Source organism: Arachis duranensis, chromosome 6, assembly GCF_000817695.3.
Source record: "Arachis duranensis cultivar V14167 chromosome 6, aradu.V14167.gnm2.J7QH, whole genome shotgun sequence".
Taxonomy (NCBI): domain Eukaryota; kingdom Viridiplantae; phylum Streptophyta; class Magnoliopsida; order Fabales; family Fabaceae; genus Arachis; species Arachis duranensis.
Window position 1 is genome coordinate 85,145,865 of NC_029777.3, and position 9,491 is coordinate 85,155,355.

The window sequence follows — 9,491 nt, forward strand, 5'->3', positions numbered from 1 at the left end:
CAACACTGAGATTGCATTGATTTTCAAATAGATCAAATTGCATATCATCATGTGTTTGCATGTTATGCAAACCAGTGCCTTGATTAGCAAGTTTATGTCCATGAGGTTTACCGGATGAAAGAGCTCAGAAAGGTGTATAAAGCCAAGTTTAGGCCATTGAAAAACACAATAATATGGCTTGTGGTTGGAAGACCAAGGATGATACATAATCTTATCCTCAGGCGAGTATACGAAGGTCGTCCAAGAAAAAGAATTTGTTTCTTGAATGAAATAGATATGCGCAAGATGTGTGGTCTAAGGCGTTGCCGGCTGTGTGGTGTCGAGGGTTATAGTCGTAGTAGATGTCCTCATAGGGGTGGATCAAGCATAGGTGGCAATGCTCGAAATAGTTAGTGGTTTTATGCCTAACATACATAGTTACACTATTTTAGCGTAAAAATCTTTGTACCTAATGCATGAACTTATTGGTGTATTGTTCTTTTGGTTTGAATTGCCAACTATTTTATTAATGTCTGTACATATTTAAATAAATGCATCCACAGAATCACTTAAACTACAAATCAAACAAAATAATGTCTAGTACATCAAATTTAGCATAGTTCAATTTACCACAAAGATAAACTTAAAACAAGTACTTAAAGATATTTTTAAGTTGAACATAATCTATAAACAAAATCATGATAGAAAAAACAATAAAGTTCTAATAATGACGAACCAAACGAAGAGATACTACTTGCTAGAAGTTTTCTTCACAACCTTTGCCATACTCTTTATTTTTCTTCCAACATCTTTTTATTATTAATGGGGTAAATTAAGTATAGCTTCTTCACAAAGGATCAGTCTTTAAATCGTAACCCTCGTCACGAGCACATGCAGCAGTTATACAATAAAACACAACAACAATAGCATTACGTTAAAGTTGAATTTACATAAACCAAAGACATATTTTCAAATCCGATAACCATCAAGTGTTTATGCATAATATCCAAAACTCAAATGATATAAGCAAAAATAACATTACTTTTAAGTTCCATTCATTTAAAGTAAAAACAAATAGAATACATGCACCAGGTGTAACTACATCCTCCATATTCCCATCAAGATCATCATCATCATCATCAGCGTCATCGTCGTCGTCATCGTCATTATCAACACTGTCGTCCACCCTGTCACGGGTGCATTTACTAGGGTACAGTGAAAGGCTTCTTTCTCCGGCACCTCGTCTTCCATTTCTACGTGAATTGTTGATGCAACAATGTTAAGATCAAAATAAGGTATGCTCCTATTATGACCTGTGGGATCGGCAAATTCAAACTCTCGACCAAGATCGCTCCTACCTTAATCAAAGGAGAATAGACCCCCATACGGGTCCCAGATTGTCCAGACATCGATGGCATATGAAGTCTCAAATCTAAAGATGTACAACCAGGAACCACTTTAACTGGATTGTTGTTCTACTATTGGAGGATTTGACTTTGATCTGGACAACTTTTCCAATGTGATAGATTTAGATCATGAAGAAAATTCCCACAATTGGTTTATAATGGCTTAGTCCATTTTAAGAATAAAGAACTACTGTTGGTCCACATGAGGAGAAAATGAGATCCCTAGGTCCTGATTGTAAAGCCCGCTAAAATCTATAAATAATTAGTCAATAAATTAAATTTTAATATGGAAAATTAAAAATATAAATCTAATATTAAAATAAGATAGAGCTTGTTAAACGAGAATTTTGACACCAATTTCAAAGAATTTGGCCCAAGATTGGGCCGAACGGGCCGAACCAGACGAACCGGGCCCAAAATGGGCTAAGGTCCAATTCAGCCCCTTTAGCACTTAACTGACACAGCTTCCCTTCCTTCATCCTTTCCATTTCACACTGTAGAATTTGGAGAAAGGGAAGAACAATTAACACTTTCAAACCCTTGGTCAAAAATTCAATCCACCATAACTTCTTGTTTCGAGCTCCGATTGACGATCCGTTTGTGACAATGCGACCGCGGCGTCGAGCTCTATAAAACCCATAACATTGTAAGGTAAGGAAGCCATTTTTTCTTCCTTAGTTTCTTCGATTTTAGTTCTGAATTATTGGGCTTTGGTGCTGAAATTTTGTATAATTTCTATGTTTAGGATCGAATTAACTTGGTGGACTTGCCGAGTCTTGTTCTAATTTTTGTTGGTAAGGTGAGAATCCTAAAAACCTAATTTAAATCATTGATTAAGTATTTTTGGGTATTGAATTTTGTTTATGAAGATGTGATGTTATGTACTAGGTGATATAAGCATAAGAATTGAAGCATATTTGTGGAATTTGGAGGCTTAGAAATTGGTATTGGTGGCTGGATTTTTGGTGTAAGGGCTTGCAATCTTGCCTTGTGGGTTGTCTCGGAAAAAATGTGGAAATTGGCCAAGGTATGGTTTAGGTTTCGCGTGTTTAACATTTAAGGTGTTGTGAAGACTTAGGCTAGAAGAATCATAGGATAAGTTGAGTTGATTATGTGCATTAAATGATTAGCCTTGTGAAGTTGGGTAAAGTTATGGTTGAACTTGTATTGGAATTAAATGAGTAATAAAAGGTTATTTATATAAGTGATATATATTGATGTGTGTTTGTGAGTTGTTAAAGTAAAGAGTATGTATTCTTGTGATGGAGCTAGTAATGGGAGTTATGAGCAAGAGTTATTATTGTTGAACATGTGTGTTTGAGATCATTAATGAGGGACTGATGAAGATATTGATATATGTAATAAAGTATTGATATTTATTGATGATCAAGGGTTGTTGAATTGGTTAAAAGTAATATTGATAATGGTTGTTAATGAAATGGGTTGATATGGTATTAAAATGCAACTTGTATTGGTAAGGAACATGAGTTGATGAAAATGTGGTTTCGTTGAGAATTGGTTAAAAACCAAATTTTGATGAACTTTGGAAGTGCATAATTTACTCCTCAAATTTTGGATTGAGTTGTGATTTATTGCAAATGAAAGATGGTTTTGTAAACTTTTAAACGATATCATTTTTGTGAAAAACGAAATTTTGTGGAGAAAGTTATGGACAATGAAAAATTGATACTTAAAACTGTGAAGCCGGAACTAAAAACTTGTTGCAGCAAGCTCTCTAGGCATTCTGCCAAATTTTTGGAAGAATGCCCATCCACGCGTACACGTGGCGTGGCATTTTGACGATGCATGCGCGAGAAGCAGGCGTACGCGTGTCTGCATTTTCACGTGTACGCATGACTCACGCATATGCGTGACTTGCTGTACGCTCCACGCATGCGCGCGGCCTCCGCGTACGCGTGACTTCTGCTTGCTGCAAAATCGGTTTTTGACTGTCTTAAACATATTTTTCACTTCTAAACCTCGATTTTCTCCCTTTTAGACTTAAGGTATGGTACTAAACCCAGTAGCCAGTTGAAGCTACGAAAATGAGATAACTTGGGAATGAAGAATAGGGGTGAACAAGTTGAATTGTGAGGGAAATGGTGTGAAGCTGAATGAATATACGTCGCTATGGTTATAAAGAATGAATATAAGAACATGATGTGATAAATGATGAGATTTAAGATGACTTTGTGTGGCCGAGATGGTCGGAATGGCAAGGTCTGGGTATAATCCTGCTTGCGTAATTAATTTGAACATGTGTTCGGATGGCAAGTTGAGGGTGGAAGTTTTCTCTCTTGTCGTGATGTGGATGTGGGGAAGGTGGAAAGGCATTCTCCTTCGTATCGTATCCCCTACGTTCTTCTCTGGTTGCAAGGTGGAAAGGCACACTCCTTCGATGTGGAAAGGCACTCTCATTCATATATCCTCCAGAAAAAGGTGGAAAGGCACACTCCTTCGCTGTGGAAAGGCACTCTCCTTCATTTATGATCCTCCTGGAGATGCGCAACCTAGAAACCAATGTCTGGGTTAGCTACCAGATGTGTCAGGTTCTGGCAAAATAACCGACACGTGAGCTCACGGCCAGTAGGATAGACATTCATCATATGCATATGTGTGCTTTGTTTGCTATGCCTTAATTGGGAATGCCTAATTAATTATATACCTCCTGCTTCCTGTTATACTTGCTACTTGCACTATCTGCTTATTACTTGTGTGTGAACTTGTTTGGTTGCTTGTCTCTACTGAATTAAGGATGACGGAGGGACGGAGGGACGGAGGATAGGGTGAAATGGTTTGGTGTTATGTTAGGTTTAAAATTGAGTAATTTTAGGTAGGTTTAGATTACCTACCCCTATTTATGGCTTTTGCTTAGCAATTAAGTTTTACAATTGTATGGCGGAGTTCTAGGATTGCCTCTGGCATTCCCAGGACCTTATTTATTATACGCGTGGCACCTTTACCATGCTGAGAACATCCGGTTCTCATCCCCATACTGTGTTGTTGTTTTCAGATGTAGGTCGAGAGACTCCTCGCTAGGCGTCTGGATCTTTGAAGCGAAGTAGTTCATGGGTGTATTTTGGGTTTCTGTTTGTATATATGTATTTAGCTTACTTTCCAAGAAACTTGTTTATTTTGCTTCTCTTAGAGGCTACAGGAGAGATAGGGTTTCATTTCTGTACTTTGATTTTTGGGATGTTTGTATATGTATGTATATATATATTCTTCGGCCAGCCTTGGCTTCGTAGGTTGAGTTAGGAGCTAGTTATGCTGTATTCTTGGCCCTCTTTTCTCTCTCTTGCTTGTTTATATCTTGAACTTTTAGGTTTCTTAGCACGCAGGTAACTCCGTTCTCTGAGTGTTGCGCTTTTTATTTTACGAATTTTGTTTTACCCATTTTTCAAGGTTCCTAGTTTATTATATTCATTATATTATTATATATATGTATTTTATTTTTTAGAGTTCATAACGCCTCACCACCTATGTTTTACATCCTAGGTGTAAAGCTCTGTGTGGTAGGGTGTTACATTATGGTATTAGTGCAGTTTGTTCCTATAGTACTTGAGGGACAGACTATCTATGCTTCTGGGCATACTCTGGGTGTTTATATATGTTATTTAGGATATCTAATTGATATATGTGGCATGAATGTTCGTGAGCATGCATTTAGGACTCTTAAGTACTAAACTTGAGATATTGAGACTGATCACCTTAATATCAATTGTTTGGTTTGAACAGGGACCAAATGTCGACTCACGGATCTGAGCGAGGTAACTAGAGGGAATATCTTAGGACCGAACTGATGCAAGGTCCCCAAGATGGAAGCTCAGGTGCTGGTACGAGCAACATAGGTCAATACTATAGGTCTATGACCCTTACTAATTTCCTCAAGAGTGGTCTACCTCGGTTTGATGAAAATGCCAATGCGTTAGAGGCTGATCAGTGGTTTTCGAGATGTGAAGAGGTTTTTATACACTCAGCACATACCGGAAGTACAGTCGGTAGAAATAGTGACTTATATGTTGGAGGGAGATGCTAAAAAATAGTGGCAGGAGTTATATCATACCTTACAGATGGAGTTAACAGATATCCCTTGGAGTAGATTTAAGATGAAATTTTACGGGAAATATTTCTTACATGTACTTCGCATTGCAAAGGATTTGGAGTTAATGCAACTGAAGCAAGAGAATATGTCTGTTACTGATTATACCCATGAATTCAACAACTTGTGTTACCTCTCAAAAGTTTTTCAAGGAAACCCAGTCGACTATGAGGCGTGGAAGTGTGCTCAGTATGAGAAAAGACTTAGGAGAGACATCTTCAACAACGTGTATCCGCAAAGGTTAACAAATTTCACTGAATTGGTTAAGAAAAGTCAGTTTGCAGAAGATTACTCTATGAAGTGGGCAACACTACAGGAAGGCTATGGAGAGACAGCTTCAGATAGGAAATGCCGGGATACAGCCGAATCCGATTGTTAGGCCCGAGGTAACCATGAAATAGTAGTTGAAGTTTTAGCTACTTTGCATATCATTAATATGTATTATCCATTCGTGAAGCATGACAAGTTTTCATGATCGTGGAGTTCGAGTCGATGGTTAGTCGAAGACTATTAGTTGCCAAGAGAGAGCGATACTCAGCTAACTTAGAGGAGTGGCTAGATTTTTGAAGGATAAGAATCAGAACGACGTAATGGAAGCATGGTAGATTATACCTAAGGAGTTGGAAATGTCGAGGGCTATGTGGAGTTGCCGTTTGAAATCCAGTGGCATTAAGACTTCGAGAAAAAAGGAATAGAGCGGATTTAACCTTTAAGTTGCTAAGAGATTAAGAGACGAGTAAAGGGAGACCAAATCCTTATACGAGAGAGTTTTGAGACCATTCTTGAAGATATACCAAAACTTCTGCCTTAGAAAGAACGAGGGTTTACGATAGATTTAGTGCCGATAGGCGGATCAGTGTTGATTGCAGCATAAGTGAAGACATCATTATAATCAGTAGAACTCAAGACCGAGTGAAGGGAGTACTGGAAGAGAGGGTCGTCCAACTGAGTGTTTCCTTGCGAGAGTGTGCAAACTAATCTTCACGATTTAATCTAACCATTTCTCTTATAGCTTACATTGAAAGCTCTATCTTGAATCTTCTCCTGTAAAATCCTAAACTCATCCTAATATAATCACATAATCCTTGAAATCCTGGAAACCTGCAGTGCATGGAGTTGCTCTCTTGTGGAAACTTGCATTACTTTAGAGCCAACTAGAACCTATTTAATTTGACATGCTTTATTCTTTCTATTTAACCTTCGATTCGAACTTCTTCCCTGAGATGCCATTAAGTTTTTCTTCTTGTGCTTAGTTCCATACAACTTTAGTTAACTGTATGCAAAACTTACTTTTTGACGTGAACACCGTTCATGTTATTCGTTCGTCCCTTTGAACATTCTTAGAGAAAATCAACTCGTATTGGATCTTGTGATGCGCATGACTCTTATATTCAACTATTAGAGTATCCATCCTTTAAAGCAAGGCTTTTGAACATGAAAATGAATCAGCAACATTCCTAGGAAATCTAGAGCCTTAATCCTCGCCGATCGTATCACTCATGACTAAATAGATGTAATGAGATGCACCTAGGTTCCTTTCCATGTGCATTCCATCATTTCGGTATAATCCTATACAAGATTTTCTTTTTGATTCATTACAAACACCATTGTATTGCTCATTCATTTTTCGAGCTTAAGGTCCTTTTGAAAATTAACTCGAGCCTATATTAGTATCAGGTATAGATTATAGCTGCAACTGTTGAGATGTTGATTCCTTAAGAGCAAGACTTTTGGACACGGAAGATGAAGCATGTAAGTGTGCGCTGTCAAAAAGAGTTTTGGAGCTTTAAATTATTGCCAACCACAAAGTCTATGATTAGTTTATCGCACTAGAAATACACCGGTTACATGGAAACTCAAATATGAAGAGAACTTTCGAACTCCAAGAGAAGGATTAACCCCAATTCCAGTAATCAGGATACTTGAACTTATTTAACAACTCGAAATTAGTGCGATACATTACCAGAGGGGTTTAGGATACGTGTAAATACAACATCATGAAATGGTAACGGATGCCCTAAGTAAAAGTTTCTGGGGAAGTGCTTGGATATAAATTTCGGAGGAAGGAAGGCTAAGTAAGTTGGAACTTTAAATTGGATATCAAGGGTATAACTAAAGGAGTCAAACTAAATCTATTGCAGTCTTAAAATGTAGCGAGAATGAAATGCAAGAAGCGTAAAAAGACAGTAAAGATTTGCCGAGGATATTGAGGTCTGGTAAACAAAAGGGAACTAAAAAGAGATTTATATTCCTAATGCCAAAATAGAGATCGTAGAGTCAAGAAGATGCCAAAAGAAGGTTGTGTGTCGAAATCAGAAGTTGAAATAAGGAACTGTTGTCCGAAACTTACAAGAGAGGATTATCAAATTTACCTCGAGATTTCTAAAACATACCATGAATTCAAGAAGATATTTTGAGCAGTTAGAAGTGAAGAGCAAAGTGACTATCAAAGTGATTACATGTTGACGCATGGGAAAGAAATGAGAGACCACCAGGAGCCGTTCGAAATGCTATAACCGTTGTAGGGTCTATAATAAAGGCAAAAGAGAATAGCTGTCAATTTTGTAATAGATTGCAGAGGTTTAGGATAAAAGGTGATGCTGTTAGGAAATCGCGGATCAAGTGATCAAGTCCGTTTTTGCCATCGGAGCAAACTACTTGGTGGGGATATCAATGAAACAATACATCAGAAAGAAAGTGAGACTTCACAGAACGCTAAACACCTCTGAATTAATAAAAAACTGGAGCATTGAACATCTTAGTCCTTAAATTTGATAACCGAGGCAATGGAGAAAAAGATTACGCAAATCTGAGTTAGAATTCTTATTATGAAATCCGACCAAAGAGTTAGACAGATCTAAGAAGAATACTTCTCCAGTTGGAAGGAAAAGGACTCCTATCTCTGAAGATTACTTCAACGAACTAGAATCGGATGAGCAATCAAAAACAAGGAAGTTAAAACTCGGTAAGTTAGCATTCAATTTTCGGAGAGTATTGATGGTCAGAGGCGTGCCGAATAGTCTTTTGCCATACTTTTCGAACTAATTCGACATACTCCATATTTCATAACTTTTGAAACACGCTTCTAAAATAAATTAATGTCTTACAACCTAAACCTGTCTAAGTGAAAGGAGATGGATGTTTTAAGTATCAGAGTCAGCCTCAAGAAACTTAGAATACGCCGAAGGACTACCCACATCTCTTTTCAGATAACTCACTCTAAATTTTAAGGACAAAATTCCTAATTATGTGGGTAGAATGTAAACCCTGCTAAAATCGGTAAATAATTAGTCAATAAATTAAATTTTAATATGGAAAATTAAAAATATAAATCTAATATTAAATTAAGATAGAGCTCGTTAAAACGAGAATTTTGACACAAATTTCAAAGAATTTGGCCTAAGATTGGGCCGAACAGGCCAAACCGGATGAACCGGGTCCAAAATGGGCCAAGGCCCAATTCAGCCCCTTTAGCACTTAAGTGACACAACTTCCCTTCCTTCATCATTTCCATTTCACGCTGCAAAATTTGTAGAAAGGGAAAAACAATTAACACTTCCAAACCCTTGGTAAAAAATTCAATCCACCATAACTTCTTGCTCCGAGCTCCGATTGACAATCCGTTTGCGGCCACGCGACCGCGGCATCGAGCTCTACAAAGCCCATAATATTGTAAGGTAAGGAAGCATTTTTTCTTCCTCAATTTCTTCGTTTCCAGTTCTAAATTATTGGGTTTTGGTGTTGAGATTTTGTATAATTTCGGTGTTTAGGATCGAATTAACTTGGTGGACTTACCGAGTCTAGTCCTAATTTTTGTTGGTAAGGTGAGAATTCTAAAAACCTAATTTAAATCATTGATTAAGTATTTTTGGGTATTGAATTTTGTTATTGAAGATGTGATGTTATGTACTAGGCGATATAAGCATAAGAATTGAAGCATATTTGTGGAATTCAGAGACTTGAAAATTGGTATTGGTGGCTGGATTTTTGGTGTAAGGGCTTGC